The sequence below is a fragment of the Cavia porcellus genome, unplaced genomic scaffold (genome assembly GCF_034190915.1).
Source record: "Cavia porcellus strain 051 isolate PalLab524CR breed Dunkin Hartley unplaced genomic scaffold, mCavPor4.1 scaffold_4, whole genome shotgun sequence".
NCBI lineage: Eukaryota > Metazoa > Chordata > Mammalia > Rodentia > Caviidae > Cavia > Cavia porcellus.
In genome coordinates this window covers 13,798,706-13,820,618 of record NW_026947487.1, presented here as the reverse complement: position 1 = coordinate 13,820,618, position 21,913 = coordinate 13,798,706, and positions in this window count along the sequence as shown.

Sequence of the window (21,913 nt, the reverse complement as noted above, 5' to 3'; positions counted from 1 at the left end):
TTGTGATACAGAATAGATTATTACACAGTTACTTTATCTTTCAAAAATATATTAGACAATTTGAGAGTTACAAATTTATTTTACATTTAAAAAATTGTTTGGACATTACCCACCCCTCTTCTAATACAAAGACTCCATAAATTCTCACTAGAGAAACTCATGGAAGAAGGGGAAAAACTTCAAAGGAGAAAGTGAAGCAAAAAGCAATGAAGAAAGACAAATGGTAAAAAGTATATATTAAATACACTAGTACTGGAAGTCAAACAAGACATAACTTTCACAGTATTATTTTGAAGAGGAAACTGTTAGATACTATAGACAAAAATTGCAAAGAAAATATCAAAGCAAACAGAAATTATAGTATTATTTTATAATGGTCACCTAAAAAATCAAATACAAAAAAATGAGAGCAGGAAATCTACTCTCACATTAAGACCTGTGGAGGCCTGACTCACATGGTAGTGTCCTACTTGAGTCCAAATGAACACCTAGAGCCAATGATAATTCCCTGATGATTCCAACTTCAGACCTAGAGCCAATGACAATGTCTCATTCAAGTCTGTTTCAGAGACCTGAACTGGAAAGGCCCAAAGGTCAGCACTGGACGCTAGAAAGTCTGTGCTAGCAAGATGAAGGATTTGTGTTAGCAAGCTCAGGGTTCTATATTGGATCTGAGAAGCGACACTCAAAGTAAAGACCAGGGCTCTCCTGAAAAGTACCACAGCCATCCTCAGCAACAACAAGGTCTCAAACTCTTTTACAAGGAAAATAGCTGAGTTCAACTCAAGAGGCAAGTGTGACAAGCTTCTTTTGGAGACTGAACAACACACCACGTTCCCTCTAGAACCTGGGAGCAGTAAAGTAAGGACCAGAGCTCCCCAAAGTGAAATGCAACCATTCTCAGTAACAACAAGATCCCAAACTGTTCTGACAATGGAAACAGTCAAGTTCATAATCAAGAAAGCAGCTCAACAAGCTCCTCCAGGAAAATCAATGGCAGCAAAAGAACCATCAACAGCCAGGAGAACCAGCAACACTTCTTGCTCTCCAGTTCTCCACTCACCACCACAATGATTCAGTTCAGCTGGTATTACAAATTGATAACTGGTTATCAAACCACCAAAAGAGAAGTGGCTTGTTCATCTAGCACTAAGTTATACTACTAATCTTTTTTGTCTCAGCTGGAGTGGTATGTGGCAGGGACAAAACCTTATTAGATTTTTTTTTTTTAATGAAAATGAGGAAAATTAAAATAATAAAATAGAAAATAATCTATTATAATATCTGGAATAATCATACATCATGGTGAATACCTTTAAATTTTAAGGTAGTCAATTTTTATAAAACAATTACTAAATTAATATCATAATTTATTCACCTACTGTGTGTTCACACTCACAATGTTCAATCTTATAAAGACACAAAGCAAAATGGGTAACTATGAACCAAGTAGTGACCCTCACACAACACAGCATCAGTTCACTGCATGATTAGACAAAATGGTCACTGATCAATTAGTGGTCCTCTCCCAAAATTTATGAAGTCCCAAACTCTTTCCTTACAAAGTAAGCTTGTATCTTATTAAGCATTTTTGTTTCTTTCTATAGCAACCCAGGTCTGGAAATCATTATTAAACTCTCTTTTTTGGGTCCAATTTCTCATTCCTTACATACTGTAACTCTTATGCATTTATAACATCAGGGAGGAGAAAACATATTTAGTCTGAAATATATGGGTTATATTTGTTTGATTCATTGCTTTATAATCAAATATAGTTCAGATAATGTTGTGCCAAATATGTGAAACACTGTTTTATTTACTACATTTCTTGAAAGGGTTGAATTAAGATACACACATTAACTAGCGTTACCATTATGTGTTAATGACTTATTATTCTCTTTTTTCCATGACTTTGTTTGTGAGTCCTGAACAATTTGTAGCACTAAAAAGCAGTAAACAGATTTTCTATTAAAAAGAGAAAATTGTACTTTATACAAATTCATATAGTTTACATTTATTGCCACAATATTTTTATGCTTCAGTTTGTGTATGTGTGTATATAGCTGTGAGGATTGTGTATATTTGTCCATTGCATTAATGAACTAGTCTTTTATTGCATTTCTAAATTACAAAAGAAACAGAAAGTAGGAGAACTTGAAATTTTTTATTTGCATCTAGCTACTGTACAGAAAACATTTAGGAAAATATAGTGTAACATTAAAACTAGTAGACATCAGTTATAAATTCAATCATTAGTAGGCACAAAGCTATTCTTGAAGTAATGGCTAGCCAACTTATTTCAACAAATGTTCTCTTTAGAATTTATTTTAATATTGTTTTGTAAAGTAATCATTGGTTATGTAAGGATGGAATTAATTAAGCAGTGCTACTTTGGAAAGAGATCATGTAAAAGGCAATAGAATGTTTCTTACAGTGTTAAGATTGCAGATGCTTTACTTAATATAACTTTTATAATTAATATGAAGGCAGTTGTACACTAGACTCTTCTCTAGCTATATATGTGTGGTCTAGCCCATTTTTAGATAGTTATGATTTGTAGGCTTGCCAGGGGAGTATTAACTCACATTTTGGTTTTTTGCTGTTTTTTTTTTTCTTTTCTTTCTTTTTTAAACCCAAAATTAAAGTCAGGTTTTACACATGCTGGACAAGCACTTACTAATGAGTTACACCTTTATGTATTTTGTTGTTTTGATTAAGAATACTTTTATTTATATTTAATAATCATCCCTTATAGAGCCATTGTATACATATATATATGACATTCCAAAAACTTTTTTTAATATCTGTTGCCAAGAAAAATATAATTTATTAGTTTAGATGTTAATAAGGGGGTATAGGAAATAATAGATCAGGAGCTAAAAGAAAAGATAAATACTAGAATTTTTATTTTATGCTTAGTTATACATAAATAAATTTGATTAATGAAATGATTTAACTTATACAACTCTATTCAGTTAAAATTAAAATTTTTGATATAAATATTAAATTTTAATGTAAATTGTTTGATAATGAAAACAGTAAAATTATATTTTATTTGAAAGTTCATAGTGAGCAGATTCTCCATTATTAAAGTAAAATATAAAATTTATAGAAGATCAGCAAAAGATTAAATAGGCTAGCTCCAAAAGTTTGGAATAAAGTTGAATTATTTTCTCAGTTAACTGGGAGTCACAAGAGTATTCAAAAGTACTTTTAAATTTTGGAAATGTGGTATAAATTAAATGATACTTTCATCTGTGCTTGACATATAGTCATCCAGATCACTACAAGTAGTAAGAGTTGACTTCTGTTCAAAATATTTAAAAATCATTTTATGTTGCTTTTAATGGGTAGAAGTAATTTCCTTCACTAGTGACAAAAACCTTGCCTGTATAATTATTTTGAGAAAATCAAATCCTGAAAAGGATGTGATACTTCTAAAGCAGATATTTCATAAATGCTGTGTCTCCATCAACCTTCTTCTGTTGGTGAGGCAACAAAAACACATTATTTTTAATATGGAGTGAAACAAAATTGTGACTAGAGAATTGCTGACTGAAGACAGGCCTACAACATGAACAAGAAGTGTCTTTGCAATTATAAATCTCTGAATATTACAACATGTTATATTTTAAAAAATAATATATATATATATATATCAACTAGAAAGATTTAGAATCACAATAAAGGTTACAATTGTTTTTAATATTTCATGCTGTCTCTGTCAATATATAACTTTTTAATCTTTAAGTTTAAGCTGTAATTAAAACTAATATCCATTGCCATCCATCACTAAACCAAGAAAAAAGATGAACAAATTGAATATCAGTGATGTTTTTTGGATGAATCAGAGAACTAAGATTGCAAATCTTCACTGAGAAATCTATGAAGACAGACACATACAAAGATTCACAATTGAGATTTCATCCCAGGTTCAGTAGTCAATGAACTAACAGTGTGTAAGAACACATTGCTGATAATTTAGATAAAATAATGAACACTGATTTGGCCTTGGTAAGAATGAGATGCTCCTTGGTGACACAAAGAGATGTCACACTTTAAGGGCTGTATCTTAATAAATCTTTAGTGTCCATACAAATGAAGATTTAAGGAATGGAACACTCTCTTTGTTCTGGTGAATGGAAAATTCATCATTTAAAAATATATCAACAGTCTTTACATAAAAGTTATTCTCCTAGGCACAAGAATATTGCAGATCCTCTCCAGAGAAAGTAAGTTTATGAAAGGTATGCTATATATCTAATTTCAGGGAACAAAAACTAGAAACATTTATGATTTTCACGTTCATAATATATGCCTAAATTTACCTAAAGATAAATTGATTGAAAAAAAATTTTTAAATAATATTTTAAATGTATTTAATAGATTAAAACAATATCCTGCAAAATAACATTGAATTGCAGACAAAAGAAATGCAAAACCTACTCTATCTATGTAGTGAGTTCTAAGAGACTTAGAAGACAAGGGAGACAAAAGCAAGCACACTAAGCAACATGAATTTTTGTCATGAAGAAAGACATGAAAAATTGAAAAGTGAAACTCTAGTCAAATGAATAAGCTAAGTCCCATTAAATATTTTTATTCAGTTTATTTTTTAAGTATAATATCTGAATTTTCATATGATTTAATGAATCAATAAAAACACAATAAAAATAGATATAACACACATCAGAACCAGACTCTAAAAAGACACATGTTGAAAATATCAGACCAGAAATCCAAGGGAATATGATTAATGTGTTAATAATTCTAATAGATAAATTAGAAAAATACAAGATCTAATGGGTAACATATCAAAGAGTTAAAAATCCTAAAAAGTAAATAAAAGATAGGGTCAGAAGTCAAAACAATAAAAGAGTTGGACACTAATATTAATGGGCTCAGTAGTAGACTGAATATGGGTATGGAAAAAATCAGTGAGTGCAGATATATTAATAGAAATGTCTTGAATGGAATGAAAGGTTACAAAGAAAAGGTGAGAAACAAAAATAACAGAGTTTGTAAATATAGTGTAATGTGAAGCAGTTCAGTATGAAAAAACTAATGCAGAAAACAGTTTTGATTCAATAGTAGACAAAAAATTTTGCAATGTCTTCATAGAAAAATACATGTAGAATCTTTAGATAATTTCTAGAAAACCTACAACTAAATTTCCACACTCAAATTACAGTTAAGTAGTGCTAATGTGAAATTTAAAAGCAACATGTAGAGAAAATGGTATCTTTTATATAGAAAACAGTAAGTATTCTAGTAGACTTCTAGACAAAAACCATGTATTTAGGAAGAGACTAAGATTAAATGACAGATGTATTAAAAAAAGGAATTTGGAACTCTATTTCCAAATAAAAGTATTCTGAAAAAGAAAATAAATAAAAATGAGGCAATCCACTATCATGAGATCTAACCTTCAAAAATGAGAGAAATCTTTTCACAAAGAAGAAAGCAATAATAGTTGAGAAATTTGGAGTCACATAATCCAACTATAAGCTAAAAGAAGGTAAGATTAAACATTTTAATTTATTATTGGTCTGTCTAGTAAAAATAGGCGTAAGAGGTTAGCTTTTAATTAAATGGTATTTTTGAAGATTCTATCACAAGATCAACAGTAATCACTAAAAGAATAATATAAAACTTAGATGCTATCTAGGGCTGGGGATTTAACTCAGTGGCATAAGCACCTACCTTGCAAGCAGGCAGTCATGAGTTTGATCCCTGGTACCAATAAAAAAAAAGGAAAAAGACAAAAAAAATAAATAATAAAACTTAGATGCTATCTGAATGCTACATGATGCAATATGTTACCATTTAGAGACTTTTACCCACATTGACAATCAAGTTTCTATCATGTCATAAATTAAGAAAGCAAATAACAGTACACTCATAAATTGTTTCATTAAAATCAGTAATATTCCAAAAGGACAAGTGTAGACAAGTGTTGTAGGGAGAACAATTACAGAAGGACACAGAATTTATAATATTATATGGTGGTCACCTGGAGTTAAACATAAGAAAGTTCAGGAAATCTTCCCACAACACCAAAGTCCCAGAATATTCAGCCAAGAGCCTGGATCATGCAATGTCCTGCATAAGTCCAGCTGAAAATCCAGAGCCCATCACAATGCCTTCTACAAGTCAAGCTAGAGGGCTACAGCCCATAAGGACTCATGCCAGTCTGTTTCATGGATCTGTGCTGGGAAGGCCCAAAGTTCAGTGGTAGAAGCTCGGAAGTCTATGCCGGTGGGGTGAAGGAACTGTGCCAGTAGATTGAGGGTTCTGGAGTCAAGAAGTCATGCTCAAAATAAGTACCAGGGCTGCCATGACAAGGATCCTAGCTATCCTCAGTGACAGTGAAGTTCTGAGCTCCTCTGAAGATGAGAATAGGTGAATACATGCCAGAAACCCATGTGACAAACTTCTCCTGGAGATTAAACAGCACACACCTTCTCCTCTGGAGCCAGGAAGTGATGCTTAATGTAAGGACCAAAGCTGTCCCAAAGTGAACCACAGCCACTGGCACCAACAAGGCCCTGAGCTTTTCCAATGACAATGGTGAAACTCATGCTAGGAAAGCTAGTCATGGTGAGCTCCTCCAGGAGAACCAATGGCTCAAATCAGCAACACTTAGAGAAACCCACAATGCCTCACTCCTCTTCTCCAAGTCTCTATTTATGCTGACAGCTTTCCTTAGGTGGGCTATCTGTGCTAATCAGCAGAATGATTTAATTCAACTAGTGTTAAGTTGACCACCAGTTTTTAATCTATAACAAGAAAAGATATAGGCAATATGGTAGATATGGCAGATACTACAAATATGGTACATATTAATCCAACTATGTGATTTTCTAGTTGATTTGGTTAAATATATAATTTAAAACACAGAAAAAACAGTGAATAATCAAAGAAACATTCAAACTTGTTTATAATATTTTGATTATAAAAATTCTGATGTTTTTTTTAAAAGTAAAGAATTAAAGATTAACTTTGTGAATATGTTAACACATGTCAGACATGCAATATAAATTTTGGATTTACAGACTACAGATCAAATATATACAGGAACATTACATGATGATTAAAGAGTCAGTTGTCAATGAAGTAATTAAATTCTCTCTATACACATAATCAAATGCCATCAAATAAAATAGGCAAAAACTGATAGAACTGCAAGGAACAGACAAATCCATTCTGGGAGCTTGAGTGTTTAACAGTTGTCTTAGATTTTAATAGATCTCTCACTTGATATTTAGGCACTATTCTGTTCAAGATCAGACTGCAATCTACATTCACCAAGATTGACCATCTTCTTTGGTCAGTCTTGAAGAAACACTAAAAAGTAAATATTATATGAAATGTTATCATTCCATTATGGGATTAAATTTGATGAAAATAAGAGAAAAGAAATTTTAAAATCCTTGGAGATTAAATAATATATATCTAAAAGAATAACATTTAAAGAAGAAACTATGAAGGAAATTTTAAATTATTTTGAAATAAAATAGTAAATTTTAAAAATGTGATTCATGGTACACAGAGGAAAACCCATAAATTTATGCACTCAAGTTACAAAAAAGATTTATAATCTCTAATCTAGTTCACTTCATTAGAAAAATATACTAAAACAGTGTAATTTAAGTCCACTACAAATTGTAGAAAAGTAATCTCAAAAGTACATCAAAATCAATGGTATTTTAGACAAGAAGTAATAGACAAAGTAAAATAAATTAATATATACTCTTCCATAAGAACAGTAAAATAAATCAAACTGTAGCCAGTCTAACCGAGAAAAAAAAGGAAATGAAATTTGCAGTATGAATAATAAATGAATAATTAACAGCACTGATCCCATGAACACCAAATTGAATAAAAAATCAATAGATCTAGATTCACAAATTTGATCACATAAGTATCAAAGAATATTTTATTGAGAGAAAAGCTATGCAGTATTAAAAGTAATTAAAGAAGAAATATAAAAATTTATGCTATTATATTTTATCAATATGTTGCACAGTTATATCACAGTAGGGTAAAATGTAATATGTATTATAATAAAATTTACTTTATATAAGTGAAAAAAGAATTGCTTTCTTCAAAATGTCCAAATGAGGCAGTACAATTAGTGTTCCTATTGAACTGTTGAATTCTACTTATTATTACACATTATATTTTATCATTGTCTACAATTTTTCCTACAAGGAAAGAGACAACACTTCCCAAGTCACTAATTTCACTCAGCATAGAGTAAAATGCTGAATTTTTGATTGCATCCAAACAATTATCTACTGTGACAAAAAAAAAAATTTGCTATAGTTCTCCAGGATATCACAAGGTGTTATCAATACTGACAAGAAAGTCACCTGCAAATATTCTGTCACTCATCATGGTAAGCATATTCAGCCAAATAAGAGGAAAAAGGGATTTCTCATCTCAGAAAAGAACATATTTAGAATTATACATCTAGCATCATATTTAACTGTGAAAAACTGAACAAATTTACCTTAATATCAATAATAAGGCATACAATTATGGCCCATGACTCATTTAATATTGTATTATAATACATAAAGTACAAGAGAAAAAACTGCACTAAAAATATGTATACAGTGAAAGAAGAAAAAGTGTTCTTTATTCCTGAGCAAAAAAAGTTTCTATTTGGAGAAATTCCTATGGTAATTAAAAATTTAAAAATACAATGAAATCTGAAGGAAATCTAAGGGTTATAAAGTAAAGATATTAAATAAATTACCTTTAAGTATACCATCAATAAATATTTGAAATTTGAGATTTACTAAATCATATGAATAAAGTAACACTGAAATGTTGAAGTATTTAAAATTCTCACAGAAACATACTGGAAAGTTTTAGATAAAAATGCAAAATTCTGGTGAAAGAAGTCAATGATATCTAAGTAAATGAAGATATAAATGTGTTCCTGAACAAAAAATGGCATAATAACATCTTAATTTTTCTAAAATTGATTTATAAATTCTATATAATTGCAATAAAAATTCCATGAATTATTTTTGTAGATTTCAACATGTTTTCTAATTTTAAAAAGGCAAAAGAAAAAGATCCAGTTACAAGTTAATGATTTCATTTGTCTCAACTTCACGTTTTACTGTAAAGTTATAATATTCAGTTTGATATTAATGAAAGGATTAACAAATACAGGACACAGCTCAAAAATAAACATATGGTCAACTTATCTTGAACAGGAAAAGAATAATGATTCAATCAATACTAATAAGTTTTAAACAAAAGGTTCTAGAACAGTTGTTTGTTCACTTAAAAAAAAAAAAGAAGAAGAAGAATTTAAAGAGTAAATGATTCATCAGGTATAGTGTCCTTTGCTTTTGATTCCAGCACTTGGAGGTCTGAGGCATGCAGATCACTGAAAGTTCAAAGTGAATCTGTGCTACATAATGATTTTGAAGGTCAGTCTAAACTATCTAGAAAATTCCCATCTCAAACAAACAAACAAATCAGAATAAAAACACTACAGCAACAAAAAGAGAGGAATCGAGGTACAAATTTTAAATATTTTTAAAAATATTTTGATTAATGAACATAAACATATAAATATAAATTATAACTTAAAATTTTCAGTAAAACATAAAAATAGTTGATACTTGGTTTAGCAAGGATGTTTTACATAGAATACAAATAAAAATAATAGAAAAATGAGTTTAAAACTATGAAAGGCAGTGTCTGATATAAATTCATATCCACTAAGAATATATGTGAAAACATTTTCCAAAAATGGATGCTATATTAGACATTTTACTGTATTTTTTAAATTTTTACTTTTTTCCAAGTACAGTACACAGTCACCTCATTCATTGTAGGGAATTGGTAGATGAACATTACATATCTCAAGTCCTTTTTCCCTTCTCCCCAATTCATTTATATTTTGCCAGCTTTACATGCATTTACTTATGTTATAGAATCTTATGAAGTTAATTTTACAAATCTTAAGCCCATTAAGAAATTTTAATATATGTTCTTTTCAGATGACATAAGGGAAGATGCATTTAAGAAGGTCCATAGATTGACTAGATCAGAGGTGATGGAATTTTTAAAACTCTGAGCTCAGTGGAATGTTCCAAGTGAATTAGGGTGATGCCCATAAAGGGTCTAAAGTATTTATTTTCTCTTGATATACATTTTTCTTGAAAAAGTGTTGTTAAAAAATAGCCTGAGACTGACTGACTTATGCAGTCATTTTCTGGCTTTTTGTTTGGTGACAGTTGTCCTACAATTTACTTGACTACTATCTTTATGTGATGCAACCAAGAAGACACACATCTGAACAGAAAAAATATACCCTTAGTTCAAAAACAACTGTAAACATTGTAATTTTTTCTGCATATGGTATTTTATTTTAATAATGGAGACCTAAAATACACAGCAAAAAATATAAAGGATTGATTACTATCCATTACAGTTACTGTAATTGTACTGTGAAATGGATAAAGGCAATAAGATACCATAACTATATAATAGAATAGCACAGCACACATACACAAAAAATTCTAAGAATACCAAATACAAGTGAGGTCAGGAGGATATAGAATAAGGTAAATTTTTACTTATTTTTGGTAAGGAATCTAAAATGTTATGTCATTCTGAAAGAGTAACATTTTCTATAAAATATAATTGTCTTAGTTACTTTTCTCTCACAGCTAAGACAAATGCACAACACTCAAAATTAAGGCTGGAAAAATTTGTTTAGCTCACAGTTTGTGGAGGTTTCAGTCCAAAATCAGTTGGTGTAGCACAGGAGCATCAGTTCATGATGACAGAAGACTACAAAAGGCAAAAGGGAAAGTGAGAGAAAGCAAGCTTCTTTCTTCCCTTATACTGGATACAAGTTACCTAGTCAAAGCAGGGGTAGCATTTACATCCACAGGCCCATCATTACCCCATGAATCAGGGCCAAAATCTGGAAGCCTGTCCCTCTGACTGAAAAGGATTTAGGGGACATCTAAATACAAACCATAACATTCCACACTGGTCCACAAAAGACTGATCACATCATTTTATGCAAAAGATATTTTATCTCATCTCTACGAGTTTCTGAAATCCTAACAGTTTCAACATAGCTGAAAACTGTCCCAAGTCTCCTCTAAGATTTAAGGCATACTGTTTGCTGTGACCACCCTATAAAAGAAAAGTTAAATGTTCCCAACACTAAATGGCACAGAATAAACCTTACCATTCTAAAAAGATACAGACAGGTAGATAGAAAGCATTGGAGTCAAGTGAAGTCCAAATCCGGTAGGGCAAACATTAAACCCTTAGTTTCATGTGCAGAATCTGAAGCAATCTGTCACAAGTTGTGAGACCTAAAGGGCTTGTGTGGTTCCATTCCCATGGCACTTATTGCAGTAATAACATTTATATCTTCTTTCATATGTCCATTCTGCTATATACTTGTAGATTTCTTAGATGATTCATGTCTCTGGCTTTTCCAAACTTCTGGGATCACCATTGCAACTTTGGCTTCACACTCACAGCTTCCAATATTGCCCTTTGATGAAGCATACTGCCTGAGTTCCCAGGCCCTCTTGTGAAATTTGGGTATACACCTTTTGAACCTCAGAACTCTTGCATTTTACATGTTCCTAAGCTAGTGACACATAAATGATGCCAAGGTCAGATACTAGATAGATCAGTAACTACATTGTCATTTCTCTTGATCAGAGGATCAGGTTCCTGAATCACTGAGCACTCTGAACCTGATTCTGAGGAACAGATTCCTAAGGCAGCCACACTCTGGCACATGATGTGGCTGCCACAACTCTGGAATCTAGTGTAACTGCCTCAATTCTGGAACCTAGTGCTCTGCATTTTCTTTTCAAACCAAAGTCTTTCACTTTTGAAATTTTCAGGCTGCAAAGGGTAGAGACTGGTTGCTTCTCATGATACTCTCAGGATCTCTTTTGTTCCTACACAGAAATTGAGATCCCCTCAGCTTTATTTTTGCAGTCTATAAATTTAGTGCAGCTTCAATTCTGGCAAAATTCACCACATGTTAAATCAGCATTGTGTACAATTTACTATTTCTTGTCAACACAATTTGGGCTAGCATGTCCAACTATAGCCATGGTGTGCCTCAATATTTGAGTGCCTTGAAATGTTTCCTGACAGTCTAATTATTTCACTATCCTTATACTTAGTCTCTGGACTAAGTCTGTGGACATGAGCAAAATGAGACAAACTTTTTGCCAAACCATAGCATGCATTATCTTGAGTCAAATAACCGATGCAGTAGTTTTTAGCAGGAATTTTCTGAGCCTGCGCTTTACAAGTTTTCTGGGTTTTTAAAACTCTGGCCAGAATGTCCCATGCAGAGCAGCCTAAGGGGTTTCACCTCTATTGTTTAGAGCAACATTTCTAAACCTTCCCAATCCCTTCCCAGAACCATTCCCAGAGGCTCTTCAACCACATGATCAGGTGTAGTCACACAAATGACCCCACTTCTGATTCCAAGTTCTATCTCATTTGCTTTTCTTTGATTTCTGAGGCAAAATGCTTGATGGCCAAAATTAATAACAGAAAGATTTATTTAGGTGGTTTTGTAGAGATTGGCTCCAAAGTAGGTTGTGTGGTACAACAAAAGGAAAAACAAAAAGGAGAAAGTGACAAAGCGAGACTTTTTCCTTCCCTTATATTTTATGTTGACTACTTGTCCCAGGATAGGTGTAGCAACCACACTCATAATCCCACACTTGGACAATGAATCAACACAAACTCTAAATGCTTTGCCCCATTACTGCATAAGGTTTTTGGAGGAACTTGCAAACAAAAAACATAACAGTAGTCACAGTTTTACCTTATAAAAATTGAACTCCTATATCTTTCCAAAAAGGCTGAAGAAAAAATGTTTTCTGTTTGAAAACCTAAAGGCCAAAAAAAAAAAAAAATGATAGCATTCACCTGTGGTCCCAGCAGTTAGAAGGCTGTGGTATGTGAGTCAATGTAAGTTTGAGGCTAGCCTGGTCTACACAGTGAGTTCAAGTCCTGCTTGAACTACACAGTGAGACTTTCTCTCAAAAGCAATCATAATCTCTAAAAGATAGATCAAAGCCTTAAATTATCTTTCAATAGGTGACTAGATGAATACAATGTCATAGTTTTGGACACAATACAATGTTATCCACAATGAGGTAGAGACAGAAAGAAAGAGAAGAGATAAAATCCCAAAGTAAGAAAGGAGTTGGGATGAGTGAGGTTTGAATGTATTAGTACACTAATACAATGGTTAAGGAAGTGAAAGGAACATTTGACATAGTTGTAATGAAAGGGAATCAAAAGAATAAGCAGATAAAATTATAGATGTAGAAATGAATTAGTTTTAGAATCACCTATGTATATTCATGCTTAATAGAGCTACTGATCACTAAAATGAAGAAGTAATTTTAAATATGCATACAAACATGTTAGAATATTTCTTTGTATTTCCACATCAGCTAAGGTCAATTGGAATAAAAACATTTCAATCAAGATCACCTATCAATTATTTTTAATACATTTATCCAATTAAAGGAACTTTGGTGAGTTGGAATAATGCATAAATCTGTGGCTGTGGTAAAAGTATGTAAATTTAGAAAGTCATATAATATCAACACATGCGGAAATGGGAACTAAAAGCAAAATTCTTTGATGGAAATGTGTCATAGACATAGAAGACAGCTAAATGAGCTTCAATGGCCAAACCTACAATACTTTTAAAAATAGAATAAAATATCATAAGAGTTTAATCAAGGTGATAAGTGTATAACACTGAAACAACAAATGAATGTGCAAAAACATTATCTTCCACCTCATATAGACAAATATACATGCACTGAATATAAAATCATTGCCTTAGAAAACTACTCATAGTCCAAAAGTTAATTATAGGCAAAGAGATACAGAGAGAGTGACAATTCTCATTTGCTAAGGGAATGACCGTGTGAAAAGAACTGAAAACATTGTATCAGAAGTAAAATGAAAACTTTCTGATTAGAGCTGCAGCAAACACTCAAGATATAGTAGGATTTGATGATGGATATGTTAAAATGATAAAGTTTCTTTTATCTCAGTTAACTCTTTTCTATTTGTGAAAACATTTAATAATGAAAATTTTTGAACTTGTAGCACATTAATAAATTTTAAATGAACAAGAAATTATTTAAATGAACAATAAACTTATTTTAAAAGTATTGTAAAGATAAAAAATTACTTTTTTCCTTGCTATTTCAAATAAAGAATTCTTTAAAATAATAATCAAAAATATGTGCTTTTATTCTAGCACTGAATTGGACATGAACTATCCTCATATGAACAGTAATACCAGCTATATGTGTCTCTTTAAAATAACTGTGCAAAAGAAAGATATCATTGGTGCTTTTGTATGATATTTTTCCATTTTACTGGTACTTAGATGTTTCACTTCATTCTTGACCTTTAGTTTCTTCCTACATTGAATTTTTGACATTTTTCTGTTTTGATTCTTAACACGTCAACCTTTGGAGGACTATTAGAAACTTACCTATTGTATATAGCACTAACATGATCATCAGTTCTTGTCACTGTATTCATTTTCTTAATTATTGTGATAGGTTCTATTCGGTCCTTTAATATGTCTTACTTAACACAATTAAATGCGTCATTATAGGTTGAGAATAACCATATAAAAATTCACTTTATGGTTTAAAATTTAAAAGGTTTGAATGCAATGAAGAAATCTATAAATAGATTTCTTCGTAAGACTTAGAGAAAGAGAAGTTTGGAAAGCAGGGCAGTCAATAACAAAGTGCAATTTAAAGAACTCTGCAGACACAAGGATAATTGAAATTCAGACTATTTGGGGAGAAATGTGTTATGATAGAGAACCATTGAATAATGCTAAGCACTCCAAAAGTAGATAAATGATAACTGGAAATGATTTTGGAATTTATCATAGATTCCTACATGTTTGTTTGGTCTTTTATAAAAAAGCTTACCTGATTTTCTCAGTTTCCTTGTTCTGTTTTTTTTTTTTTTCTAGCATTTCCTCTTCATTGGGGAGAAGTGAGTCAATCAAAATATAAGTGGCCTTGTTCTATGATGCATCATCTTACTAGTTTTATGCAGAGCAATATTTATGTGGAAAATTAGACAGTGACTATAAGGACTTTTGGAAGATTAATTTGACACATTAGTAGATATTTATAGATACCAAAATGAAATAAAATCCTTTTAACAATGTCTTCCAAATTACTGTCCTATGATAAATGAGAAAGAGGGGAAAATGCTTAAGTTCCATCTTATCTATTGCACATTGCAGGATGTAGTGTTTAATTTACCTTAAACTTACAGCATTATAATAAAATGCCAGTCATTGTAGAAATTATAGCAATATATCAGACAAAAATATGTCCTTGCTTTTACATACACTTTTATATTTAGATGAAATATATTGTATGCAACATTGGATTTTCACTTACTGGAATTAGAGAAAATTATCTTCTACCAAATAAAAAATGATTGTGTATGATACTGTCTTACAATAAAATTATTTAAATAAAGATTATTTTTGTATACTTTAATATGGTTGTGGTTTAATATGGTTTCTTTATTGCAAAAATATTTAAGTTTGAATCCTCAGATACTGTACATATTGTTCTATCATTTGAAAACACAACACAGATACTGTGTTTTAAAGGCAGTTTACAGAAGCAGTTTGTTTTGGATAAACAGTAAGAACTTCATTTTGAATACCAACCTCATTAATGGCCCTTTAAAGTTAAAACTGCTCTCTAAAAGTGATGGAGTTCTGTAAAAGTTTTGAGCTCTCTGCCATCACAGGAACACAAGTGAGATTTACCAGGAGAGGGCAGCCTCTTCCTTAGCTACTGCCCCAACAGAGATAAATTGCTTGGGAAGACTCAGAAACCAGAAGAAATGCCAGAGACACAGTACAGTCCCAACTAAGGCAGACAGGATGGACAGGCAAGACTGCCAGTATGAAAACTTTGAAGTAGCAACAGCAATAGGATTCAACAGGTGACAGAGGCCTTTACAGAAGCAGAAACCAGCTCAGGAAGAATTCAGGACTCAGTCCTCAGTCATTGTCCCTTTCCTATGTTCTCTCATATTTTTCTGCTTACTCTTCTTTTATTCTCTCTCTCTCTCTCTCTCTCTCTCTCTCTCTCTCTCTCTCTCTCTCTCTTCCTCTCCCTCTCCCTCTCTCTCTTCCTATCGCTCTCTCTGATTTTTCTATTTTCTCTATTTCTCTGTTTTCTAAATGGTTGGGGAGAACTCCAACAGAAAATTAATCCCATCCCCCAAATCCAGAGACCAAGTTCAGATAGTCCTTTCAAGACTCCTTCATTCTTTCTTTTATAAACCTTTCTCTAGTTCCCCAGTCTTGCACAATCATTGTTTGTCTACTATCTTGCTTTTATTTCTTTTCTAGTTATCTTTGTTTTATACACTATCCACCCCAAAAGGTAAAACCTTTCACTCAAGGGGAAATTGCATAAAAACTTCTAATTTATTTTATGTTTAGGCATTTGCACCAAATTGCTGAACCAGAATAACAGGTGAAAGGTTCTTGTCTCAGGAGAAATTATGGCAGTGGTCTAACAAGGCAAAAGGCCAAAGTAGGAATGCCTAACATTTCCTGCTTTTTTCCAGCTCTTGTTTTCACATGAAGAAAATTCCATTCAGCTACTTGTGCCCTAAGTGCCACCCAAATTAATTCCTCATTTCTCAACAAATGTGAGCTACTCAGTTTGTTGCCATCAACCTGCAAACAACACTGGCCTAGTTCTTTTATCTCAAGTGAGCCAACTTCCATTTGGGATTTCTCTGTTGCCATGGGCGGGGCTCACACTGGATTACTCATTCCATCCCTGGACTGAGGTAGCAGTTCTCATGTTCCTTGAACAGTCTGAGGTAGAGTCATTACTGTCCTCTGGGATTCAGACCCACGCCTTTTGTTGACAGCCAATGGTTTCAGGTTGGAGCCATTTTTTAATCATGCTTCCAAAATAGGTGATGATCTTTTTTGATTAGGTCTGGGACAATTTTCACATTCCTTGGGGGAGGGTCAGAGCTCTCATCCCTTAAAACAAAATTGTCCTTATTCTTATGGTTTTCTTTAGGCCAAGGATACCAAGGTTACAAACCAGGCACCCCAGAGGTATATTTTATGGGGGAAAGGAAAAAGTATTTCCCATGAATTAAAACAATTAATCTTTTATTGCCTGGAGACTTGGCCCACCTACAAGCTTAATGGCAGCCCATGGCCTAAAGAGGTGACATTTGACCCCTGTATTCATTTTCTGACACTGGAAACAAGTTAGCAGAAATTCCTTATGTACAGGCCTTCCTTACCTTAAAGATGTGCTCTTCTTTCATTAAATCATGTATGGCTGTTCAAATATTTTTAGCTAACTCTACTATACCAGAAACTTCAAACCCTGAAGTCTTCTCAGCCAAAGGTTTCTATAGCCCCTGTGCCATCCTCTCCTCCTCCTTCACCCAGAGAGGTCTCTAATCCATCCCCTAGTGTCTCTCCCCAGTCTCCAACTTCTCAACCCCCCCAAGCCATCTGTCCCATCTGAGGGTTCTTTGTCTCCTTCGCCTGCATTTACATTTTCTCTGCTACCTCACCATACTCAATCTTGGGCATTCCAGCCTTCAGGCAGGCCATATGGTTGCCAGCAGCCATGTTGCTGCAGCTCGCATGGAGGACAGCCACCATCTTGGAAACCTCCACCATGACAGGGTGCCACCATCTTGTGACAGGTCTCAGGGTAAATGGGTGCTCACTCATGGCTCATCATGTGATCAGCAGTGAGCACCCTGCTTCGGATCACATGATGATCAGCTGGCATCTTGTGCTCACTCACTGTGCTGCTGGCAACAACTAGACTGTTTCAGGTCACACAGTGACTGACTGGCAGCCTGTGTTTCCTTGTCGCATAGTGATGAGTGGCCACTTTGTAGCCAATCATTGGGTAATTGCCCCCACACACCTGCCACATGGTTGGCTGCTCAATGGGCATCTACTCCACAGTCTTCTCTGCCTCAATCTCTGCTCCCACTTCAAGAACAGCCTGGACCTGATGACTTTTAATATACATATACCTTTCTCCCTTTTTGACTTATCTCAGATTAGCCATAAATTATGTAGCTTGTCAGTTGATCCACAGAATTATATCAGAGAATTTGAATTTATAACAAATTGTTATGATTTACATTTTAAGGACATTTATGTGATTCAGGGCTCCATCCTTAGCTCACAGAGTGGGCTCAGTTGTATCAAGCAGGTTGAGAAGAAGCCGATCATTGACATAAGGCAAATACCACTGAAAATGACCCTGGGCCTACTGCAATGCCAGAACAGGATCCTAACTGGAATTATCAAAATGGAGAAGGTTCTTATAAAATACATAATATGATTGAATGTCTATTTGTGGACCTTAATAAAATTGTTCACAAACAGACTGACTGTAACAAACTTTTAGAACAGGTCCAGGAGGCTAATAAAAATCCAGCTGTGTTCCTAAATTGGCTTAGGGACACCTTAATTAAGTTTAATAATGTAAACCCAAACTCTCAGGAAGGGATGATTATTGTTAACTCTTATTTTATTTCTCAATCTACTCCTCATATTTGTGCAAAGTTACAAAAGGCTGAACATGGCCCTCGAATCCCACAAGAAGACCTTAATTTTACTTTCTGTGTTTTCAACAACAGAGAAAAAAACTCAAAAAAAGGAATTAGAGGCACAAAAAAGGAAATTTGCTAAGTATCAATCTGATCTGTTAGCAGTGGCACTTGGGGCTCCCAAGACAGGAAAGCCAAAATAAGGCAGAGATGCCCGAGCCTCTCCTGGACCATGTTTCAGGTGCAACAAAGAAGGACTTTGAGCAAGAGAGTGCCCCAATCCTGGCATTCCTTGGGGCCTTGCCCCTATTGCAATCTCAAGGGCCACTGGAAGAGTGACTGTCCTAGCCATCAGGGAGTGGGTAAGCCATCCTCTAACTCTTTGCCCTCACAGAAGACTCCATCACCACCAGATTCATCACTGACTGATTTACCCAGACCTGCTGCTGAAGATCGTTTTGGCTCAGGGCCCACAGCCCCCATTAAGGTATCCTTTTTGGAGCCCTGAGTCTCACTGCAGGTCTCAGTTAAGACACTATCTGTATTTGTAGACAGGGGGTGATTTATAATGTGCTTCCTGAGTTTGCAGGTCCTTGTATGAAATCCTCAGTCTCTGTAGTGGGTGCTGATGGCCAGTGTATGTAGCTTTTGCAGACAGGGTCTATTCCATGCATATTCCAGACTCTTTCCTTTACACATAGCTTCCTAGTAAGTCCAGCCTTTTACGTAGAGATCTCCTTTAAAAGCTTAACTTTTCCATTACCTCCCTCCCCCACGCCACAGCTCTAGTCCTCCAAACACCCCCACAGTGCACCACAAAGTCATCTCCACCTCTTCCTTCTTCTCTGGTCAATTCCATAGTTTGGGATACTTCCAATCCTACTCAAGCTACCCATGCCATGTCTATTTTAATTCATCTCGGGGACCCTTCAAGTTTTCCTTGTGTCCCCCAATATCCCATAGCTCCCAAACATTTACAGGGACTTAAACCTATAGTAAAGTACCTTTTAGACAATGGTTTTCTTAAACCCATGAATTCACCCTATAATACTCCCATTCTCCTGGTAATCAAGCCTGATGGGTCTTATCACCTAGTGCAGGAACTTAGGGTAATCAACAGTGCTGTTACTCTAATCCACCCAGTGGTGCCAAACCCTTATACCATGCTATCTCATATGCCTTGCTCCACCACTCACTTTATAGTTGTAGATCTCTCTCTTTTTTTTTTTTTTTTTTTTTTTTTTTTTTTTTTAATCGGTACCAGGGATCGAACTCACAACTGCCTGCTTACAATGCAGGCACTTATGCCGCGGAGCTAAATCCCCAGCCTCACAGTTGTAGATCTTAAAGATGCCTTTTAAAACATCCTGCTACACTCTGATTGTCAGGATATCTTTGCATTTAGATGGAGTGATCCAGACATTCTCAGGTCTCAACAACTTACTTGAACAGTGCTCCCCCAAGGATTCAGGGATAGTCTCCACTTCTTTAGCCAAGCTCTTGCTGCTTACCTTGCAGAACTTGATCTCAAACCTAGCACACTCCTTCAATATATACATAACCTTCTCTTATGTTCTCCATTCCATACTTTAGCCATACAACATTAGGCTAGTCTCCTTAATTTTCTTGCAAGTCGTGGGTACAGGGTCTCTCCTGCTAAAGCCCAAATAGCTTTCCCAAAAGTCAAATATGTAGGCCACTCTCACGCTCACCACTTGTTTCATTACTACAGAACCTAAAGATATTCTTCAAGATCTCCAGATGCTTACAACTAAACAACAGGTTGAATCTTTCCTAGGTTTAGCTAATTTCTTTCACCTGTGGATTCCTAACTTTGCAGCCCTAGTTCAGCCCCTCTCTTCTAACGGTCCCTTATCTGAACCCCTTGATCCCACTATGCCTATACATGTCTCCTGTCATAAACTGGAAGAGGCTCTTTTAAAGGCTCCAGCCCTTACTTTTTCTGACCTCACCCAACTTTCACTCTATATACTACCTCTCAGGGTCACCATGCTGTAGGTGTACTAGGACACAAGAAGGGACCTTCTTTTCAAGCAGTAGCCTACTTTTCAAAACAATTAAACAGCACAGCAAAAGAATGGGTACATTGTCCCCGAGCCCTTGCAGCTGCAGCCCTACTGATGTAGGAAGCTAAGAAGTTTACACTAGCACAGTCTATTACAGTACACTCACATCATCTAAATTAGTTTATCTCACATAAGGCACTGTTCTGATGATCCCATCTCATCTTCAACAAGTATATCAAGTCATGTTTTGTTATCCAACAGGCCTCTCTCAGGACACTTAGATCTCTATTGCAACTAGTGGTCCTCTTAATATGGCAACTTTACTTCCCACCTCAGGAGGCCATCCTCACCAAGACTGTATTAAGGTCTTACAGATGATTCCAAACCCTTTCCTTCACATTAGTAGCACACCTCTTCCTTTAGCCTTTGACACTTGATTCATATATGGCAGTTCAACAAACACAGAGAGCCAAAAAAGGCATGCTATGCAATAGTTAACCAGTCAAAAGTTACAGAAGCAAATCCACTGCCACCTGTGACATCTTGACAGAGGGCAGAACTTATTGCCCTTACAAGGGCTCTTACACTAGCAAAGGACAAAATCATAAATATATACACTGATTCAAAGTATACATTTAGCATTTTACACTCTCACTCCTCTATCTGGCAAGAAAAGACTTCATTAGCCCTCAGGGAACCCCCATCATTGATGCACCACTTATCCTTAAACTTCTAGAGGCAGTACTACTCCAAAAGCAGGCAGCAGTTATTCATTGTAGGGAACACCAAAATTCTGCAGATCCCATTGCTCAAGGAAATGCCTTTGCAGAATCACAAGCCAAGTTAGCTGCACAAAGATCCTATCCTTCTCATCTTCTCCTGTTAGTCCCAAACAGTCTACGTCAGCCTAATTATTCACCAGAGCAGCTACTTTATAAACCAAGTTACACACAAAACACTCAGGAATGGATTTTCCAGGGATCAAAACTAGTTCTACCAGATCGGCAGGCCTTAGACATCGTCACCGACATACATAACTGTTTCTATATTGGATCAAAGGCCCTATACAAACCTTAGCCCCTGTAATCACACATCTTTCTCCAAAGGGTATCATTGTTCAGATTACTCTCACCTGTCATCTCTGTGCTAGGACATCTTCTCAGGGACAGATAGCTCCCCTTTACTTTCCTCCTCATCAATTTTGAGGGCACACCACTGGTCAG